Genomic DNA, 23,716 nt, shown 5'->3' with positions numbered 1-23,716 from the left:
CAAACATCTTTACCATTTGTCAAAAAGAGCCTGCATTCATCGTTGATGGGCCGGGGATGATTATTTGGTCTTGTGCAATTATTACAAGCACAGCTGCCAATGGCTTTTGTTTTAAGAGAGCGCAGATGAAGGGCACTGCAGCTGCGAATGAGAAAAGCAAGCTTTGCCCTAAAAGTTCAAAGATCATGCTTAATTCTAGTCTACATCCAACCGTTCACTCCTAATGAACAAGAAAGGAAATCGGAACAAGAGTAGGTAATATGGCATCTGTCAGTTCTTGATCTCAGCAGCCTACCTCTTCATTGTCCTTGCACTTTCTGTTGTCTACTTGTATTGAACTTTTTCTGTAATTGCAACACTATATTCTGCAGTCTGTTTTTGTCTTTTTACTACCCTGTAAAAGTATTGCATGAGCTATCCGAATGATGCGTAAATAAACCCCAGTCCTACCGAAGGGTTTTGGCCTGAAACATCAACTCTACTTTTTTCCATAGATACTGCCTGGCCTGCTGTGCTCCTCCAGCATTTTGTGTGTGTTGCTCGGATTTCCAGCATCTGCAGATTTTCTCTTGTTTGTGATGTGTAAGTAAACGTGTTTTTCACCCTATTTATATTAGTGATTTAGAGATACAACATGGTAACAGGCCCTTCTGGCCCACAGCATCCAATTACACCCATGTGATCAATTCACCTTCGAACGTGTACATTTTTGGGACGTGGGAAGAAACCCACGCGGTCACGTGTGCAGCAAGACTTGAACTCAGGTCATTAATGAGTTACGTATCTCGTGTATCTGGTACATGCAACAATGATAAACCAATACTAATATGTCTGTCATTCAATAAGGTCACAGCATATATACACACACACAAAACGCTGGAGGAACTCAGCAGGTCAGGCAGCATCTGTGGAAACAAATAAACAGTCGGTGTTTCAGCCCATGACCCTTCTTCACGACTGAGAAGGAAGGGGAAGGACGCCAGAATAAGAATCCTCCCACCTTTTTGTTCTGGCATCTTCATTCCCAGTCTTGAAGAAGGGTCTCGGTCCATCACAACATGTTCTTCCACCTATTTCAGTGTCGTTGGGCAGACTTGGAAACTTTTCTTTTTGTTCCCTCTTGCAAGTCATCAATATAAACAGTAAACAACTGAGGCTCAAGGACAGATCCCTTGGAGACTCCACAGGTATATCTGTCCAGCCTGAAATATACCCATTTATTCCAGCTCTGTATTTTCTTTGTGTAAGCGAGTTTTAAATTCATGCTAACACAGTTGCTCCAATATCTTGGTCTGTTATTTAATTCACTATAGAAGTTTATCAAAGTTTTAGACGACATACCAAATCTGTACAAACTTCTAAGAAAGTAGAGGTGCCTTCATTGTAATAGCTGTTCCATGCTGGTCCCAGGACAGACCCTCGGAAATGACAATACCAAGGAATTCAAAATTACTGAACCTCTCCACCTCATTGGAGATACACTTAATGTTTAAGAAAATCATGGTAGGTCAAAAATGAATAATCCATTCTTAACATTCAAGCATTCCCAATTAATACAGATGTGCAGGCTCAATTACTGCACTAAAAAGATAATGTTAGGCTAACAATAGCAAGGATTAAGAGGATGTTCCAAATAAGTTCATCTGATTAATGTCAAATGGATAAACAAACTCTGCTCATTACCCACAAAAATTACTTAAATTTTATTTAGGATGAATTTGGAGCCAAAAGGAATTAAACATTATGATGCCAATCTAACTGCACTGCTTACAAAATTGTTTCTGAAATTATGATTTTGATTGCTAATTATAATTGTCTAATTATATTGTTGTTTTTATGATAATATAAAAAACAGATCAGCTTCAAAGATATAAAGCAGTTGCAAAGATAGATCAAGTTCTGTTTCTGGATTTAGTGAGTGAGTTGTTAATGGGAAAGAAATCTACTGAACATTGATTTTTGCTAAAAGTAAATATTTACCGGCTGAGTTAAATGCAGCTCTCGAAGTAAGGCTCTGAACCTCAGAACAACAGCACTAGCCATGGATTTATCCATCTCAGTGAGCTGTGAGACTTTTTTTATTTTAACTCAATTCATAGAATAAGAGAATCCTATAACCTAGACTATAAGACATAGATATTAGACATAAGACATACGAGTACAATTAGGTCATTCAGCTCATCAAGTCCACACCACCATTCCATCATGGCTGATTTTTTATCCCTCTCAATCCATTATCCTGCCTTCTACCAGTAAACTTTGACACCCTTTACTAATAAAGAACCTATCAAACTCCACTTTAAATATAACGAGTAACTTGGGCAACACAGCCATCGGGGGCAATGAACTCCACAGCTTCATCACCCTCTGGTTGAAGAAATTCCTCCTAATCTCTTTTCTAAAGGCACATTCCTCTATTCTGAAGCTGTACACTCTAGATCTAGTCCCTCCCATTATAAGAAACATCCTCTCCATATCTACTCTACCTAGGCTTTTCAACATTCCATAAGTTTCGATGAAAATCTGCTTCATTCTTCTAAATTCCAGCAAGTACAAGCCCAAAGCCATCAAACAATCCTTATACAATAACCCTTTCATTCCCGGAATCATTCTCATGAACCTTCGCTGAACTCTCTCCAATGTCAGCACATCCTTTCTGAGATAAGGGGCTGAAAACTGTTCACAATATTCCAAGTGAGGCCTCAACAGTGCCTTATAAAGCCTTAGCACTACCTCCCTTTATATTCTCATCCTCTCAAAATTAATACTAATATAGCATTTGCCTTCATCACCGCAGATTCAACCTGCAAGTGAACCTTTAGGAAATCCTGACTGTAGACTCCCAGGTCCCGTTGCACCCCAGATTTGAATCTTCTGTCATTTAGCAAATAGTCTATGCTTTTAGACCTTCTACCAAAGTACATGACCATACACTTCCTGACACTATATTCCATTTGCCATCTCTTTGCCCATTCCCCTGGTCTGTCTGAGCCTGTCTGCTTCCTCAATAATACGTGCTCATCCACCTAAATTAATATTATCCACAAACTTAGCCACAAAGCCAACAATTCTATCATCCAAATCATTGACATATAATGTAAAAACAAATGGTCCCAACACTGACATCTGTAGACCACCCCTAGTCATCAGCAGCCAATCAGAAAAGGCTCACCTTATTCTCTCTCTTTGCCTCCTGCAAATCAGCAAATCCTCTATCCATCTTTCCATTAATAAATTATCTTGTTAAGCAGCCTCATGTGCAGCACCTTGTCAAAAGCCTTCTGAAAATCCAGATACACAGCATCCACTGTCTATACTGCTTGTTATTTCTTCAAAAAATTCCAACAGATCTATCAGGCAAGATTTTCCATTAAGGAAACCATGTTGGCATTGGCCTATTTTATCATGTGCCTCCAAAGTGTCCTGAGACCTCATCCTTAACAATCAATTTCAACATTTTTCCAACCACTGAGATCAGGCTAGCTGGCCAATAGTTTCACTTCTTCTGCCTCCTTTCTTTCTTGAAGAAAAAAATGACATTTTCATTTTCTAGTCCTCCAGAACAATGCCAGAATCTAATGATTCTCAAAAGATCATTACTAATGCCTTACGCTTGATGTCTATGTCTAATAGTCTAATCTCTTCAACCATATCTTTCAGAACCATGGGATGTAGTCCATCTGGTCCAGTTGACTTATCTACCTCCAGAACCTTCAGCATCCCTAGCACCTTCTCCTTAGTAATAGCAATTGCACTCACCTCTGCCGCCTGACGCTCGCGAATATTTGGCATTCTGATGGTATCTTCTACAGTGAAGACAGATGCAAAGTACTTATTTAGTTTGTCCCACATTACTACCGCTCCAGCATCATTTTCCAGTAGTTCAATATTTACTCTTATCACTCTTTTACTCTTTAGATATCTGAACAATCTCTGGGTATTCTCTTTGATATTATTGGCTAACTTACCTTCCCTTCATCTCTTCTCTCGTTACGACATTTTTAGTTGCTTTCTATTGGTTTTTGAAAGCTTCCCATTAATCTTTGCTCCATTATATGCTCTCTTTCTTGCTTTTATGTTGTTCTTGACTTACTTCGTCAGCTACAGTTGTGTCCTCCTGCCTTTGGAATACTTCTTCTTCTTTATGATGTACCTATCCTGTGCCTTCTGAATTTCTCCCAGGAACTGCTCCTCCTCTTCCCCAAGTGCCCCCTTCCAATCAACGCTCACCAGCTCACACTGTTCTCCAATACCTCTACAATTCCCTTTACTCCACTGTAATATTGACACATCTGACTATCTTCTCCCTCTCAAATGGCAAGGTGAAGTCTACCTTATTATGATCAGGGTCTCCTATGAGTTCCTTTACCTTATGCTCCCTAATCAAATCCAGTTAGTTACACAACACTCAATCCAGAATAGCCTTTCCCCTAGTAGACTCAACCACAAGCTGTTCAAAAGCCCATCTCTTAGACATTCTACAAATTCTCTCTCTTGGAATCTGGCGTCCACCTGATTTTCCCAATTTACTTGCATAATTAAATCCCCCATGATTATCGTAACACTGCTCTTTTGGCATGTATTTTTTATCTCCTGTTGCAATTTGTAGCCCACATCCTGGCTACTGTTCAGAGGCGTATATATAACTCCCTGTCGGGTTCTTTTTAACCCTCGCACTCACTCCACATCCACTCTATCTTAGTCTTTCTATATTCAATAGGTTTCAAAGAGATCCCCTCTCCATCATCTGATCTCCAGTGAGTACAGGCACAGAGCCTTCAAACATCTCTCTCCCTCTCCCTCCCTCCCCCTCTCCCTCCCTCCCCCCCCTCGCTCCCCACACATTGGGTGTTCGCCAAGTTTTTTAATTGGTTCGTTTGAGTTTCTTCTTTTGGATTTCTTATTTCGTGGCTGCCTGTAAGGAAACAAATCTCAAGGTTGTTTAATGTATATGTACTTTGATAATAAATCTACTTTGAACTTTGAACATCCTTGCTTTTATATTCTAGTCTTCTCCAAATGAATGCTAACATTCGCCATGATAGCTTTGCAGTTAGCATGATGCTCCTGCAGCTCACGACATCGGAGTTCGCAGTTCAGTTCTGACACCATCTATAAGAAGTTTGCATGTTCCTTCCTGTGAGCACCTCCAGGTTCTCCAGTTTCCTCCCACAGTCCAAAGACATACCGGTTAGTAGGTTAATTTATCATAAAGCAATAAAGCTTGTATTAAATAGATGGATTACTGGTGCTGCCTGTTAGGCCAGATGATCCTATTCTGCAGAGTATCAATAAATGAAAATATAAAACTAACATTGGAATTTGGTAAGGATGACAAAGGCAAAGTTCAAAGTTCAAAGTAAATTTTATTATCAAAGTATATACATGTCACCACATACAACCCTGAGATTTATTTTCCTTCTGGCATACTCATCAAAACTACAGAATAGTAACTATAACAGGATCAATGAAAGATCAACCAGACCGCAGAAGACAACAAACCGTGCAAATGTAAATATAAATAAATTGCAATAAATAACAAGAACATGAAATAACAAGATAAAGAGTTCTTAAAGTGAGATCATTGGTTGTGGGAACATCTCAATGGATGGGTAAGTGAGTGTGGTTATCCCCTTTTATTCAAGACCCTTTTCTTGAATAGTTACTGTCCCAGATGACTGATTGGGGTGTACAAGTGAGGAAATCCATGACCACTTGCACAAGGAGGTATTGAGGCCTAGGTCTTGGAGCTTGTTGATTAGTTTTGAGGGGATGATGGTATTAAATGCTGAGCTCTAATCGTTAAAGAACATCCTAATGTTTGCACCTTTGCTGTCCAGAGATTCAGGGTTGAGTGAAGAGCCAAAGATATTACATCTGCTGTAAACCTGCTGCCAATCAGGTACAGAATAACTTGCAAGTTGAATTCTACAAGACAGTGCTGGCAATCGCTGGTGACTTCCAGTGGGCTGCAGAATATTGTTCCAAACTTCCTCTTAAATACACTTCTTTTAACGTACTTCTGCTACAATCTGCAGCATGTAAACTTCCTCTTAACAATGAACATCTGAACCACATCAATGATTTTTGGATCTCACGATGGACTAAGTAACCCAGACCAGTCAGGTGCGGTGCCTGTAAGGTTCATTGCCATAGACAAAAGCATGGCAGGAGAGGGGGATTCAAAGCCAGGCTGAAACACAAAGCGATGTGACCTCCTCTACCCAGCACCTTGTTGGTGAATATGCCTTAGGACTCCCACCACCAACTCCGCTTACAAGTTGATCTTTAGGAAATCCTGCACAGGGAATCCAAAGTCCTTTGCACTTCTGATTTTTGACATTTTTCCCCCCGTTAATAAAATAGTCTATGCCTTCATTCCTTCTATCAAAACGCATGACCAGACACTTCTCAACACTATATCCCATCTGCCACTTCTTTGCCCATACTCCTAATCTATCTAAGTCCTTTTGCAGCCCCCCTGCTTCCTCAACACTACTTGCCTCTCCACCTCTCGTTGTATCATCTGCAAACTTGGCCATAAAGCCGACAATATCATCATCCAAATCATTGACATATGTCATGAGAAGAAGCAGTCCCAATGCGCGCCCCTGCAGAGCACCATTAGTCACTGGCAGCCAACCAGTGAAGGCCCCCTCCTGCCATTTAGCCAATCCTCGAGCCATGCTAGTAACTTTGTATACTACATTCCTCTTATTTTGTTTTGCAACCTCAAATGTCCTCTGAAATTCCAAGTAAACAACATCCACTGATTCTCTTTTGCCTATCCCAAAGTCATTGAGTCATTGAACCTTATAACACAGAAACAGGCCCTTTGGCCCATATAGTCTGTGCTGAACCTTTAATCTACCTAATCACATCGACCTGCACACGGGCCATAGCCCTCCACATCTCTCCGATCCATCTACCCATTCCAGTATCTCAGCCCCACATCTACTACTTGCAGGAGCCGCTTGTTCTGCGCTCTCACCACTCGCTGAGCAAAGAAGTTCCCCCACATGTTCCCCTTAAGCACTCCTTCTTTCACCCTTAACCCATGACCTCTAGTTGTAGTCATCCAATCTCAGTGGAAGAAGTCTGCCTGCATTTATGCAATCTATACCCTTCATTAATCTGTATACCTCCATCAAATCTCCCCTCAATCTCCTGCATTCCAGAGAATAAAGTCCTCACCTATTTAATCTTTCCCTATAACTAAGGTCCTTAAGTCCTAGCAACATCTTTGTAAATTTTCTCTGCACTCTTTCAACCTTATTTACATCTTTCCTGTAGGCATGTGATCAAAACTGCACACAATACTCCAAATTAGGCCTCACCAACATTGTATACAATTTCAGCAAAACATCCCAACTCCTGTACTCAGTACATTGACTTATGAAGGTCAATGTGGCCCAAAACTTTCTTTACGACCCTATCTACTAGTTATGCCGCTTTCAAGGAATGATGGATCTCTCTGTTCCACCACACTCCTCAGTGCCCTACCACTCTGGTGTAAGGCCAACTCTGGGTGGTCCTCCTCAAGTGCAACACCTCATACTTGTCTGCGTTAAATTCCATCTGCCACTTTTAACCCATGTTTTTAAGCATTGATAGTCTTCCTCACTGTCCATTGCACACCCAATCGTGGTGTCATCCAGTTTACCACATTAATATCCAGATTGTTCATGTAGATGACAAACAACAATAGACCTAGCACCAATCCCTGTGGCACATCACAAGTCACAAGCTTCCAGTCAGAAAGGAACTACCTACAACCACTTTCTGGCTCCTCCCTCAAAGTCAATGTCTAATCCAATTTACTACCTCATCTTGAACGCCAAGTGACTGAACCTTCTTGACCAACCTCCCACGCAGGAATTTGTCAAATGCTTTACTAAAGTCCATGTAAATGCCAGCCATTACCTTGCTTTCATCAACTTTCCTGGTAATTTATATTTCGATAAGATTGGTTAGACATGAATTAGCACACACAAAGATATATTGACTATCCTTAATCCGTCCCTGTTTATCCAAATACTTACATATTTGGTCCCATAGAATAACTTCAAGTAACATTCCCTCTACTGATGTCAGGCTCAACGGCCTATAATTTCCTAGTTTATTCTTAGAGCTTTTTTTAAACAACAGAACAATATTAGCTATCCTCCAATCCTCTGGCACCGCACTTGTGGCTAAGGATGTTTTAAATATCTCTGCTGGGCTCTGCAATTTCTGCACTAGCCTCCCACGGGGCCCAAGGGAACACATTGTGAGGCCCTGGGGATTTATCCACCCAAATTTGCCTCAAAACAGCGAACACTTCCTCCTCTGTAATCTGTGTAGGGCTGCATGACCTCATTGCTGCATTGACTCATAGCTATAGTCTGTCTCCCAAGTAAATACAGATGCAAAATATACTTTTAAGATCTCCCCATCATTTTTCGCTCCACACATAGATCTGATCTTCCAGAGGACCATTTTTGTCCCTTGCTGTCCTTTTGCTCTTAATATATCTGTAGAAGCCCTTAGGATTTCCCTTCACCTTGTCTGTTAGCAACTTCGTGCCTTCTTTTAGCCTTCCTTATTTCCTTCTTATTTCCTTATACCTGTCATGGACCTCCTTCTTTTTCTTAACCAGGGCTTCAATATGTCCTGAAAACCAAGATTCCCTAAACCTGGTATCCTTGCCTTTTATTCTGACAGGAACATACAAACCCTGTACTCTCAAAATTTCACTTTTGAGGGCCTCCCAGTTACCAAGTACACCTTTGCCAAAAGACAACCTGTCCCAGTCCACACTTGCCAGACCCTCTCCGATAACATCAAAATTGGCCTTTCTCTAATTTAGAATCTCAACCTAAGGTTCAGAACCGTCTGCTTCCATAATTATCTTGAAACTAATGGCAAAGCGTTCCCCTACACAAAATTCTGTCACCTGCCCTTTCTCATTCCCTTATGGGAGAACCAGTATCATATTCTCTAGTTGGGACTTCTATGTACTGATGAAGGAAACTTTCCTGAACATATTTGGCAGACTCTTTCCAATCCAGCACTTTTACAGTATGGGAGTCCCAATCAATATGTGGAAAGTTAAAATCACCTACTGTCACAACCTTATCTTTCTTGCACCAGTCTGTGACCTCTGTGCAAACTTGCTCCTCTAAGTCACATGGACTGTTGGGTGGTCTATAATATAATTCCATTAATATGCTCATACCTTTCTTCTTCCGCAGTTCTCTCCATAAAACCTCACCAGATGATCTCTCTTATCTGTCCTGACAGACCACTGCCTATTTTCCCTGCCTGTTTTTCCTCAAAGAATTCCAATAAATTAGTCAGGCAAGATTTTTAATTAAGGAAACCATTCTGACTTTCACCTATTTTAAGGTTCGTCCATCATCATCGATGAAGACCTTGACACCATTAGCACTTTTTACAAGGTCGAGTTGCTAGCTCGACACTCAACCTGGCACAGATGGAAAGCATGCCCAGGAGCAGCTCAACTGGATTCGAACTCGGGAACCCTCATTCCGGAGTCCGGTGCTGATATCACTGCGCCACCAGCTGGCCTTTATGGTGCCGAGACTAGTGCATGATTTGGATTTAAGTGAGGGAGAGTTGCACAGTGTCAGCCTCACTCTCTCTTCCCATTTCCCATCTGTATCCAGTGGCAAGACAAGAGTCGAGTCAGCTGGAGATGGGACTAGGCGCAGTGGATGACCAGGACATCTTCTGTGCCTTGTTGTGCTCTACGCGTTCCACGACGCTTGCAGAGACCGCCTTCTTGACCGTTGGACGTTCCATTGGTCTCGTCAGCTCAATCCGCCGGAGTCTGTCTTCAGATGCTGGAATAGACAACTCCCTATCCCACCAAGGGTTTGAGACCCGTCGGCTACCCTCACCTGGTTTAGCCAGCTTGTCGAAGCTGTTGCCCGGTGTGTGACCGCTGTTGCGTGCAAACAGCTACGGGAAGCAACAGGTGAGAGCTGAGTTCAGATGGGGATCAAAGGTGGACAAACTGCCTGAAAAGGACGCAACATGTTCCCCCACCAGAGGTGCCACCCCTCCCTGACACTCCATCCACCCCTTGACCCATTTTATTATATGTCTCAAGGTACCACAAAAGCTTATCCTTCATAATCGATTCCAACATCTTCCCAGCCACTGAATTCAGGCTAACTTGTCTATAATTTCCTTTCTTTTACTTTACTCCCTTCTTAAAGAGTGGAGTCTCATTTGCAATTTTCTAGTCCACCAGAACCTTTCCAGAATTCTTGAAAGATTACTACTAATGCCTCCACAATCTCTTCAGCTATCTCTTTCTGAACCATGGGGTGTAGTCCACTGGGTCCATGTGACTTAATTATTTCAGATATTTCTGCTTCCCAAAAACTTCTCTTCAGAAATAGCAACTACACTCACTTCTGCTCTCCAACACACTTGAATTTCTGGCATATTGCAGTGTCTTCGACTGTGAAGACTGATGCAAAATATTTATTAAGTTCATCTTCCATTTTTTTGGTCCCCAGTACCCCCTCTCCAATGACATTTTCCAGTTGTCCGATATCCACTCTCGCCTCTCTTTTACCTTTTATATATCTGGAAAAAAACGGTATCCTCTTTTATAGTATTGGCTAACTTATCTTCATATTTCAATTTTTTTTCTCTCCTTGGTGGTTTTTGAGTTTCCTTCTGTTGCTTTTTAGAAGAAAGTCATGCTGCTTACCAACTTTTGAAGGGCTTTTGTTAAAGCTTTCCAATCAGAATGACTTCTGAAATATGCTCTATAGCAAATATTTTTCTTAATATTACAACTAATCTTTTTCCACCATTTTTTCTGACAATAAATTCCAGTTTACAATGGTTTTCTGTATAAAATTTCTTATCACCTCATCCCTGTCTTGTTTACCATTTACCTTAAATCTGAGAACCTGGTTACTGAACCTTTAGAATCAGAACATGTGTCGTGAGATTTGTTAGCTTAGCAGCAGAAGTTCAATGCAATACATCATATAGAAGAAAAAGAAAAAAATGATAATAATAAATAAGCAAATCTATTACAGTATACGTATACGGAATAGATTAAAAATCGTGCAAAAAATGGAAATAATATATACACATGGAATGATCTGCCAGGAGAAGTGGTTGAGGTGGGGACAAAAATAGCTTTTAAAAGACAGTTGGACAGGTTCATGACACAAGGGGCTTAGAGAAATAGGATCCAAATAGAGACAAATGAGAATGGCTAGGTGTCTCGGACCAGTTATGCAAAAGGGCCTTTGTTCATACTTTAAAATTCTAATGCTCTCTACATTTACTTAGGACATCATCCATGTCCCCAGAATCCAAAAATATATTACACCTTTTGTTCCCAAGGGAACACATTCTTTTTTTGATGAAACTCTTTTTTTAACTACATCAAGATCAAGATAGCGCTGGAGAACCATGGCGACGTGTTGCGAGCTGCTTGCAAAACTTCCAAATATACGTCTTCAGAATTACTCACACTGCAGTCTGCGGTCTGCAGCCTGTAATTTCCCAGTAAGCATTGTACTTTTGAACTGTCTCAATGAACCAGCAATTTTGCGATCTTCTGAAGGACTCAGCAAACTTAACTCTCAAGCATGCAGATATGTCACCTTTAAGCAAAGTACATCACCATGGCTGGAAGAGAGAGAGGAGAGAAGGACTCCAAGCCCAACTGAATCGTTGAGGAATGACATTTTCTCTACCCATCATCTTGTTAGCAAATGTGCAGTCACTAGAGAACAAGATTGAGGACCTTGGGGCAAGATTATAAAATTGGAAGGAAATAAGGAATTGCTATATCCTGTGCTTCACAGAGACGTGGCTCACTCAATGCATGCCGGATCCGCCGGACCCCAGGGCTTCTCGATACACAGAATGGACTGGACTGCTGATTTGGAGAAGGCAAAAGCTGGGAGTCAGTGTTTCATGATGAACTCTTTGTGATGCGTGGACAGGGGTCTTGTCACACACTTGTTCTGCTGACCTAGGATAACTAATGATTACATGCCAGCTGTTCTACTCACCAAGAGAGTTCTCTTCTGTGATCCTTGTAATGTTTTGGAACTCCTTAAATTCATCAGAAGAAAAAACATGCAAAGACCAGAGTAAATATGGACTCTTGGTTTGATTTCTGCTGAGGTACTCACACGTGATGTGGCAGCATGACGACGTACGCCATTCATGTACTTCATGCATACATCATGTAATGAGTTATGTAAGCAACAAGGAATGCTTAATCAAACTATATATTTCTATTATTTCTCAAATATTACTGAAATATATTATACAATACTCCTCCCTACTTAGCTATAAACTCCAACTCAATATAGAATGCATCTCAGCTTACACACACACACACACCCCTGTAAATAATACAACTACGACCATCCATAGGATAGTAAATTTTAAATTGTCCCATTCAAGCCTAAGTATTTAATCACTGTGGAGGATTTCTTATTCTTGTGGCATAACATCCTGCCTGAAAAGGTGTGGGGGGGTCATTCTCCTTGGCAGGTGAGACTTGTGGCTGTGAAACAATCTCAGGTTCTGGGGCCTCCTCCGTGCTGGCTGTAGGAGTTGACTCTGGGACAGCAGGAAGTGGTTCTGACAGCTCTGGACACCTTTCTTCTCTAACAATTAACTCTGTTCTCCTCAACAGTTCCATGCACCATCACCAAGATGATATCAGACACAATCTCCACTGTGCAGAAGATTGATCCAGTTCCGTCCTTAATCTTGCCAACAACCCATTTTTGATCGCCTCTGTAGTCCCTCGTCAGGACTGCTTGCTCGGGAGTGAAACACTGAAGGCCCTTGTTTGAGGAGCCCTCAATTTGCCTCAGCTGTTTGTCCTGCATACTCCTGAGATTGGGTTTGAGGAGATCCAAGCGTGAGTGCAGTGGATGACCCAGGACCAGGTTGTGGAGTGTGCTGCTTTGTGACATGCAAGCAGGAACTTGGTGAGCTTCTGGTTCAGTGTTAGTGTGTGTGTTCTGCTGACATTGCTCGCAGTGCATTCTTAATACTTCGGGCAAACTTTTCTGCCAAGCCATTTGTAGCTGGGTGGTAAGGTTCAGATGTGTTTTCTGGAATGACTGGTCGACTATCGCTGATTAAGTGTTCTGGAACACCAGTCCTTGAGAAGAGGCTTCTCAAAGTCATCAACTGTGTGTGAGGCTGCAGTGGAGGCTATTGGGAACACTTCTGGCCACCTTGTAGCTGCATCCACTGCTACCAACAAATTTATGCCCGTGAACGCCCTAACAAAATCCACATGAATCCTCTGCCAGTGCGCTGTAGGCCATACCTGGGGGGGTGCTGGGGGGGAGTAGGAGAGAGACTACTTTTGGCATCCTCTGGACATCTTGGCATCCTGAACAGTGCATGACAATCTACTGATCTATCCCAGACACCTTTGAATCATCTCCACCATAACAGGGAGACTTCTGATATGCAATAGGGAGAATATGTCAAAAAGAGTGTCCTCTTTTGTAAATTTTTCAGGTATTTGCTTTTCCAAGGGTAAACAGGACTATCTGTACTGTAAGCATTTCCATGATTAGTTGTCCTCTTGAAATCAAATTCGTAAATGTGTCCTTCAAGTAATGTAGCTTAACTCTGCATTCCTGCCGCTGCTGTTAGGGAACCACCTTGCTGTGGATTGAAAATGGACACCAGTGGTTGATGATCAGTAATGAGGGCAAACTCTGTCCCATACAAGTACCGGTTGAAACATTTTACACCCCAAAACAGATTCAAGGCCTCTCTGGCAAACTGTGCATCATTTTTCTCTGCAGTGCTAAAGGAACATAATGCAAAGGCAAGGCTATTCACTTCCATCGCTCATAAATATGACATGACTGCACCTATACCATAAGGCAAGGCATCACAGGCAAACTTCACTGGACGATTTGGATCGTAATGTGTGAGTACAGTGTCTGACATCACCACATCCTTTGCCTTTTGGAAAGCCACCTCACACTGCTTTGACAATTGCCATTTCTCCCCAATCCGCAGTAATCAGATCGAGGGGTAGAGCTCAGAACTGGTTTGACAGGAACCAGTTACAATCATTGACAATCCTAAAAAGTACCACAACTGTGACATGCTCTTTGGCCTCGGAGCATCCACCACTGCTCGGGTTTTCTCAGCACACTTGTGAGAACTTGTGCATCAATGGTGTTACCACAATAAGTGATGTTTGATTTAAAGAATTCACACTTGTGGTGCTGTGCACTGAGCCCATAATCTTCTAATCTTTTTAACATTGTCTTGATATTTTGGGGATGTTCCTTGTCATCTTCACCCAGCCATCAACATCTCATAGGATCTATCCAGAGCCCAACATATTGATGCCATCATGAAGAAGGCATGTCAGAGGCTCAACCAAATTAGGAGCATTTTAGAAAGTCTGGTTTATCACCAACGATCTGGAAAATTTCTGCAGATGCACCAGGGAGACACACAGCCAGCTCCATCATGAGCATAATGCTCCCCACCATTGAGGACATCTTCGAAAGGTGGTGCTTCTAAAAAGCAGCATCCATTATTGAAGGCCCTCACCAACCAGTACATGCCCCCTTATCAGTACTACCATCAGAGAGGAGGTACTCAAGCCTAAAGACCCACACTCAACATTTTAGGAACAGCTCCTGCTCCTCCTCTTCCTCCATCAGATTTCTGGAGAGTCCATAAACTCATGAACACAGCCTCACTATTCTTCTTTCGCACTATTTATTTTAGTGTAACTCCTAGTACAGTTTTATGTCTTGCACTATTGCTGCCACTAAACAACAAAACAAAAACTGATCTTGGTTCTCATTCTGACTGTAGTGCTCTTCCATTGAATTCATATTATATTGATACAAATTGGTCTTCCATAAGAGCTTGTCAAGTAGACATTAAAAGATAATTAAACTGGAGAAAAAAAATGTATAAATATTAATAACTGATTGACAACTAGCTGATAACATAAATATCATTATGCACACTGTATGTTTGAGGATCCTCAAGATGGCGCTGTTTCACATATATTAATTTCATTTTCAGATTTTTTTTTAAACAGTATGTTTGAATTTTCCACTGGTAAAGTACTCTCTCGTCATTTTATAAAGGTTATGCAAAGCACAAAATCTAAAAGTGTAGTGAGGTTTCCACAATCTGCTGTCCTGCTGGTTCAGAATCTGGCTCACTTTCAGTCTCCAGTTAGAATGAACTCACTGACTTAGATTTTGTATGCATCCAAGGTAGAAAATCTCAGAAGTTAACCACTTTCTGAGCTATGGAATGTTTGATCATATTAATCCTAAATAGCCATCCTTATTCTTATCTTCAGATAAGCCTGCGGATTCCAGACTCCTCATTCAGGCAAAAGATCCATCCACCCTTTGACCATATAGTACGTATCAATGAGATGGCTCTTCATTCTTCTGAACTCTAGAGAATACAGATTTAAAGTACTCAATTCTCCTCATATAACCACCTCATAAACCAATGAATCTCTGCTGTACTCTTTCTATAAGAAATATTTTCTTTTTTGTTGGGAACAGAGTTGTGTACAATACTTCTGGTACATTCTCAACAAAGACCAATGTAACTGCAGCAATGTATTTTTACTTTTATATGTTTATACTTAAATTCCATGGGATGGCTAAAAGCCAACATACAATTTGCTATCCTGTTCACTCTGCTGTACTCATATATTGGCTTTCAGTGACCTGTGTACAAGCATAACCTAGGTACCTTTGAAAATTAGCAGTAATTTGTCTCTCGCCATTTAAAAATACTCTGCACTATATGCACTAATGTGGATAACTTCACAATTTTCCAAAGTATATTGCATCCATAACTTTTGACACCCTTACTAATCAAGGACCTGACAACTCCGCTTTGAATATACCCAATGACTAGGCCTCTGCCGCTGTCTGTGGCAATGATTTCCACAGTCTGACTAAAGAAATTCTTCCTCATTTCTGTTCTAAAAGGACACCTTTCTATTCTGAGGCTATACCCTCTGGTCTTAGATTCTCCCACTATTTGAAACATCCTCTCCATGCCCACTCTATCAAGGCCTTTCAATATTCAGTAGGTTTCAATGAGATCCCCCCCTCGTTCTTCTAAACTCCGGAGGGCACTAGACCAGTACCATCAAGTGTTCCTCATAATTTCATTCCCGGGATCATTATTGTAAACCTCCTCTGGATCTTCTCCAATGCCACCACATCCTTTACTGGGATAAGGAGCCCAAAACTACTCACAATACTCCAAATATGTTCACACTTATGAAGTCTCAGCATTACAACCTTGCTTTTATATTCTAGTCCTCACAAATTTAGGGATAATGTTACATTTGCCTTTCTTACTGCCGACTCAACGCAGGTATGTTTTATTTTTCAGGTAGATCTTAGATTGGACAGTGCAAAGCCTTGTCTGTGATCGTAATGCCAATCGTAGATTGTCTTCCCAGCACTTGAATGTAAGTATGTCTACTAAAAACTGGTTTTATGTGCACATGGCAGCAGAGTGAAACAAGCCATCTTGTTTGAGGTACAAATCACTTTGTGGATCACAAGTGTGCTGATGCTCGCGGGCTGCCCCCAGCCCACCTTCAGGTGTCTTGGTTGTTAATGCAAATGACACATTTCATTGTATGTTTTGATGTGCATGTGATAAATAAAGTTGAATCTTGAATCGTATAGAAGGTTAGAAAGCAAATTTTCTATTAGGAAAGGTGTAGAGGGCTGTGGACCAAAAGCAGACAAAATAGGATTAGTTCAGGAGGTGCATTTATTGGCATGTATAGGTTTCTACAGTGTGTAATTCTATGAGAGCTGATTTTCCACCCCAGTGCTATCAGTAATGTTAGAGCGACCGGGCTGTCGCTGCTGAAGTGCGGGTTGCCAATGAGTGCATTGGTCTAAGTTGGCAACTGTACCTGTTCAGTTTCTGCATTATCCTGTACATGTCTCATGAAATCCAATGAGCAGTGTGATCTTCCTCAAACTTCCCAGCTTCCAGTCTGGGAAATCTGCTCCTGAGCCAGTGCCAAGTTAAACCTGGCCCAAGCTCATCAATCCCTAAATCAAATGAATAGAAATTATATTTGCTCCTCCCGCGCCCCCCCCTGCCGAAAAGGTATGTCATTATACTGTTATTATTTATCCATATTAATTTTAATCATTTTAATAGCTGGGGTGCTTTTTAGCTATTTAAATGTAGGATAATTGGCAATAGTTCACATGTCCTGATGGTTATAGAGTTATAGAGTCAAACAGCATTGAAACTGATCCTTCGGCCCACTATGTCTTGGCCAACCATCAGGCCCATTTATATGCATTTCACTTGTCTCCATTAATTCCTTAACCCTCTTTGTCTTCATTCAAATACCTGTCCAGGTACCTCCCAAATGTTGTTACTGTTCCTGCCTCCACCATCTCCTCTGGCAGCTCAGTCCAAACACCATCGACCGTGTGAGAAATTTACTCCTCAGATCCGTTTTAAACCTTCTCCGCCTCACTTCACACAGAGACCTTCTGGTTTGAGACACCCTTACAATGGGAAGTAGATACTAGCTATCTACCCCATCTATGCACCACTTAGTACCTATATTTTTATTACGAAACTTGTCATGCCCCTTTGCTCCAGAGAAAACAGAACCAACCTATTCAATCCCCTCAAACCCTTCAATCGAAGCAATATCCTTGTGAATCTTTTCTGCACCCTGTCTAGTTTAATCAGATCCTTCCTATAGTGAGGAGAGTAGAACTGCATGCAGCACTTAGGTGTGGCCAAACCAACAATTTGTATACCTGTGATGTGATGTTCCAATTTCTGTACTCAAGAAGGCATGCACTCCCTACCCTCTTAACTACCCAGTTTCCTTGTCTTCCTATTTTCATGGAATTATGTATGTGTACTCTCTAGACCTGACTGTTTAACAAAACTCTCAGGACCTTGGCATTCACTGTATGTGTCCCGCCCTGGCTTAATATGCATCACTTCATAATTGTCTGAGTTAAACTAGATCTTCCATTCCCAGTTTATCTAGATTCCCTTATAATCTTAGACAACCTTCATCATTGTCCACCAAACTATCAATTTTTGTGCCATCTGCAAATTCACTCATTATAGCACCTATATTCTCATTCAAATCGGTAATATGTGAAAAATAATAAAATACTCAACACACCACTTGTTACAGACCTCCAATCTGAAAAACAAGTTTCCACCACAACCCTCGGTCTTCTGCTATCAAGATAATTTTGAATCTGTGGTATATTGCTAGCTCATCCTGGATCCCATGTGTTCTAAACTCTGTAACAGCCTACCTCATGAGACATTTGTCAAAGATCTTACTAAGACCCAAATAAAAAATGTTTACCCCTCTATTCTTATTAATCGCTTTGGTGAAAACTCTTCAGAAAATCCATGGGAGATGATTTCTAATACCCAAATCCATGCTGACTATTTTGTATCAGTCTTTCCATTTCTAAATGAAAATATATCTTAAGCAACACGCACAAAATGCTGGAGGAACTCAGCAGGTGAGGCAGCATCTATGGAAATTAATAAACAGTTGACATTTTGAGCCAAGACCCTTCATCCAGACTGGAAAGGAAGGGGGGAAATGCCAGAATTAAAAGGTGGAGGGAGGGGAGGAAGGACAGGCTAAAAGGTGATAGGTGAAGCCACGTGGGTGGGGGCGGGGCATGAAGAAGCTGCAACGTGATTGCTGGAAAAAGAAAAGGGCTGGAGAAGGACGAAACTGATAGGAGAGGAGAGTGGACCATGGAGAAGGGGAAGGAGGAGGGACACCGGGGGAGGTGATAGGCAATTGAGGAGAGGTATGAGGCAAGAGTAGGGAATAGAAAATGATGGAAGGGGGAGGGGATAAAAAGTTATCGGAAAGAGAAATCCATGTTTATCAGGTTGGCCCAAACTTCTCAGATGGCCCTTTAATTACAAAAGGGTATCTCAAACGAGCTTTGAAATTAGTATTTCTCAATTTAGGATTTCAACTTGGGGACCGGTCTTATCTTTTCCCATAGCTGTCCTGAAACTATAGTCACTGATCTAAAACTGTTCTTTCACTGACAAATCAGCCATTTGGCACAGCTTTATTTCCTAGTCCCTTTGACATTAATGCCACTAGTGCTTCAGAAAACATTCCTGGACACACTGAACAAATTTTGTCCTATTTAAGTCGTTAGGACTAAGGCAGTCCAGATCAATATTAGGGAAGCTAAAATCACCTAATATTGCAACCCTTTTATTTCCGCTCCAACCTATCCTTCTTTTCCTATATATTTGCTCCTCTAGTTCGTGCTGACAATTGATGTTAATGCCAAGGATATTGGCATGCATCCACTGTCCATCATCACACTGACAATGTTGGTTGACTATCCATCAGCGAGTGGAGCCTCACCACCGGTCAAAGTTATTCTATGAGTGTAAACGGTTGACTGCACTGAGATTGGCCTTGTACTTATCCAGCTCCTGAACTCTGTTGAGATTTGAAGGCTTGTGCCAGAGGCTGAAATGGAACAAATTGCATGCCATAGGGCCTGACAGAAAGTGCTTTTCAGTCAATAAATCTGCCCTGGTTTAGGAAGCATTCTAGAAAAGAGGGATGGGACGTGGGCTGGGAGGTGACAGGTGGAATCTGTTTGTGGAGGTGGGGAAGGATAATAGACATTTAGGACCATGTATGGGAGGGGAAGGGGTGAGATAATGGGACAGGTGAGGAAAAAATCATTTAAGAGAACACTTGGGGTGTATTTTCACAGAAACCAGGAACGTTAATGTCACAACTACAGATTCGGCAGCATAGTAGATACGGCAATTGTGCTTGCGAATATGCACGTCAGCTAATTACTATTTAATTGTGATAGTATTTAACTCCATACTTGTCGTCGTGGTGTTTGTCGAGACTCGGACACAGCAACGCTTTGCTACCTGCTTTCGTTCCACCTTGCCTGAGAAATTGTACGGTCAAGTCAACTGACTCTGAAGACTAGCAGCATTTGTTTTATTCTTAGTTGTTCTTTTCAGCCGCAGAGTAGGCTTCGTTTTCCATTTGAGAGTTTTAGTTAACGGCCCTGTTTGGCCTAGTATTTATCGTTTTCTTTTCCCTTTAACACTATTCACATTAAAGTCTGAACTATCGACTCACTTCATTGTCTCTCGCTCCGCACTTGGGCCTTATCCACACCGGGTGACAGCAGATCTCGAATCACGCAAAGATGGACCCAGCAGAGAGAGGGCAGCTGACCTTGGCCATGAGATTCATTAGTCAGAGTGATTCGTTGAGGCAACAATGTTCCATTGGAATTCCTATGTATAAACTGTTGTTTCTCTTCTCCATCACGACAGAAGGATCTTGCCAAGTAATGGACCCAGCGAAGTTTGAACAGTGACGTTTTGACATTGGTGACTTGAGTAGGTGGTGCCTTTATTCCGAGCGCACATCCGGACTCTACATTCCAAGAGTCCCGAGTCTACATTCCGAGCTTCTGTCATCTGCATTGGGTTTCTCCGGTATCCATTCTAAGCTTTTCAAGTCACAAGTACTCAGGTTCCCAGCTTCGTGGTCCTGTGACTCAGGTCTGCTTATCAAATGAGCACTTCAAGCAAGCTTATCAATTAATTCAACAAATCATCAATCAAGTCCATAGTGTAAATTCTGGAAGAGGCCTGCTCCAAAAGTTGATCCCTGGCTGGAGTGTGCAAATACCCTATCGAGAGTATTTTTAACCTCTTGATGAAAGTGATGGTACAGACTGGGAAAATTGAACTTTCATGTAGCAAATTAAACAGATCTACAAAGAACCAGCTAGCTTAGCAATGAAAGAAAACAATAAATGCTAGACCAAACACAGCCGTTAACTAAAACTCTCAAACGGAAAACGAAGCCTACTCTGCGGCTGAAAAGAACAACTAAGAATAAAACAAATACCGCTAGTCTTCAGAGTCAGTGACTCGACAGTCCAATTTCTCAGGCAAGTCGGAATGAAAGCAGGCAGCAAAGCGTTGCTGTGCTCTGTCCAAGTCTCGACAAATGTTATGACAACAAGTATGGAGTTAAATACTATCACAATTAAATAGTAATTAGCTGACATGTGCATTTGCCATATCTACTGTGCTGCCAGATCCGTAGTTGTGACAGTTAATGTTCGTACCATTGAGTTGAATGGTATTCAATGGAAATATGAGATTTTGTACTAATTTTCAATTGACCTTTCTGTGTCAGTGGAGAAGGATGAGGACAGACCGGTCTGTGTGGGAATGGGAAGGAGAGTTAAAATGACACACAACTAGAAGATCAAAAAAGCCATTGGATACTCCCCCTAGATTTCTTCTCCCTTGTTCACCTTTCCCATGGATTGTCCACTCTCTCATCTATCCATCAACCTTTCCTCACCCCATCACCATCTGCTCTACCTATCACCTTCCAAGCTCTGTTGCACCCTTACTCATACTTCGATGCATCATCAGTCTTTCCTCTTCCTTCCCGCTACTGTTAGACGGTCTCGTCCCAATACGTTGACCTAAACATTTTTCCTCCACAGATGCTGCTTGACCTGCTGAGTTAAAAACTGTTCCATTGTTATGTTTTTTGTTGTTCCAGGTTCCAGCATCTGCAAATGCCATTCATCTTCACACATCCAGCCATGCTGTTCCAGTACAGTTACAACATCAATACATCTACCTATAAATAAAGAAAAAATTCCAAGGATGTCTTAACTGTGAAAAAAAAAGCATAATGATTTGCCCTAGCCATTAACAGCTCCATCAATGTGCTTGGAATCGTCAAGAAAGAAATTGAAAAGTCACCAATACTTCTCTTGGGCACCCTTACTCACACATATGCTGCTCATTGATGTTCATTGAGGCTATTTCTCTTCAGGGGTCGGAGAGTTTAAGATTATAATTGTTGGAAGCCAAGTAGCTCAGCCCTGAGAGGTTGTTGCAGGAATTCTCTGGATAGGATGTCATTGCTCAAATCTCCTCCAGCTATGTCAGCAATTGTCTTCAGTTCTTTATAAACTCAGGATTATGGATTTTAATTGATGAAGGCATGATTTGAATTCTCGGATTAAACAGTCCATACCTACAAGCAACAGCATTTTAATAGCATCCAAGCTTAATTGATAAGTCGGAAGCTGTATTCAGGCCAGATAAGCTCTTGGCAGTGACTACTGATCTTTTTCATCTAACTGTGTTACTTTTATCTAATTTCCTCGCCCTCAGCATCAACAGAATCCTTGTCAGAAATACCGAACAAAGCAGATGGTGTTTGTGGACTGAGAAGTGGAATGAACATTTTGGGTCAATCAGATTATCTCATTGATGCCTCCAGCAATCTAGAGCATGAGTGGAATCATGCTGATCTTTTTGCTGGTGGCTTGGTAAAGAACCATTGACTTGGTGCAGTGCTGGTTTCACCATTTTCCTGACTCCTTCCCCAGAACTGCCACATTGAAATTGGAGGCAACATTTTCTGGGTTCTCTGTTGGAATGCGAGGTGAGATCATGAGAAAATTCACACAAATAAATTTCATCTAAGTGTAGCCCCCGGTAAGCCTCAGGTTTGCTCAGCTCGCTTTTGTGTAGGGGAAGCAGCCTTCGGCCCCGCCAAACTGGGTAATCAAGTTTTTGTGTGGATGCTGTGTGATGTACCCCACCCCGGCAAATAACAGACAATACACCATATGCAATTAAGTGATTACATTTTATAGATCTTACCGGAACTATGTAATTAATAGAGATAAAATATAAAAGGAAAGTAAAAGGCGCCAAAATTATCAAAGTTCAACCACTTCATGCACAACAGTTGGAGATCAATTAGCGGAGTCTTCTTTCCACCATACGATCCCCTCTGACCTCCTCGACCTGCCGGCTGGGACCAACCATGGTGGTCGACCAGACACTCCACGCGAGTCTGTCTTCGTCTCCTCTCCTCGCCGAAGACCCTGGGCCTCGGACTCCCGCTCGGGGTCCATCCCGCCGCCCAGCTTACAGCATTGCGTCTCCTCTCTCTGTCCCCATCACCTTCTCCCCCAAAGCCCGCGAAACAATAGCTTACAGACACACAAGAAGGAATAACATCTATCCCAATTGGTTAGCAAATTAATACAATGCTCTTATCAGTAACATAACCCAAACAAGCTGCTATAGAGAAGCACTTTCTCAGCAGTTAACATAAGAAAGAAGAAACCCTTACATAAGCCTAATATAACTTTTATGCAGAGAGTGGTGAGTACGTTGAATGGGCTGCCGGCGACAGTGGTGGAGGTGGATACGATAGGGTCTTTTAAGAGACTCTTGGATAGGTTCATGGAGCTTAGAAAGATAGAGGGCTATGGGTAACCCTAGGAAATTTCTAAGGTAAGAACATTTCCAGCACAGCTTTGTGCTGTAGGTTTTCTATGTTTCATTTTCATTTTTAAAATCTTTTTATTGATATATAATCTTCTACAGCTTTAAAATGATACAAGATTTCAGCAAATTGATATATATATATATAAATATATATACACAGTTAAAGCTGAAAAAAAACTTATCAAAAAAGAATAATATGATAATGAAAAAAATATATTTTTTTAAAGAAAAGAAGGAAAAGGAGAACCTGAACTACTAAAAGAAAAACAACAGTAACTACAAGAAAAAGAAAAAGAAAAAAGAGAGG

General features: G+C 41.4%; 1 long non-coding RNA gene across 1 annotated transcript; it reads left to right on the top strand.

Annotated features, from left to right (window-relative positions):
* The first annotated feature begins 200 nt into the window (after window positions 1–200).
* Window positions 201–21,719, top strand: LOC134343649 (uncharacterized). The gene is made up of 4 exons (XR_010017305.1): window positions 201–255; window positions 495–582; window positions 16,426–16,504; window positions 21,656–21,719. It is a non-coding gene; the product is annotated as an uncharacterized LOC134343649 (long non-coding RNA).
* Window positions 21,720–23,716: the final 1,997 nt, after the last annotated feature.

Source organism: Mobula hypostoma, chromosome 3, assembly GCF_963921235.1.
Source record: "Mobula hypostoma chromosome 3, sMobHyp1.1, whole genome shotgun sequence".
Taxonomy (NCBI): domain Eukaryota; kingdom Metazoa; phylum Chordata; class Chondrichthyes; order Myliobatiformes; family Myliobatidae; genus Mobula; species Mobula hypostoma.
The sequence above is the reverse complement of the archived record's forward strand: the minus strand, read 5'-3'. Positions and strand labels throughout refer to the sequence as shown.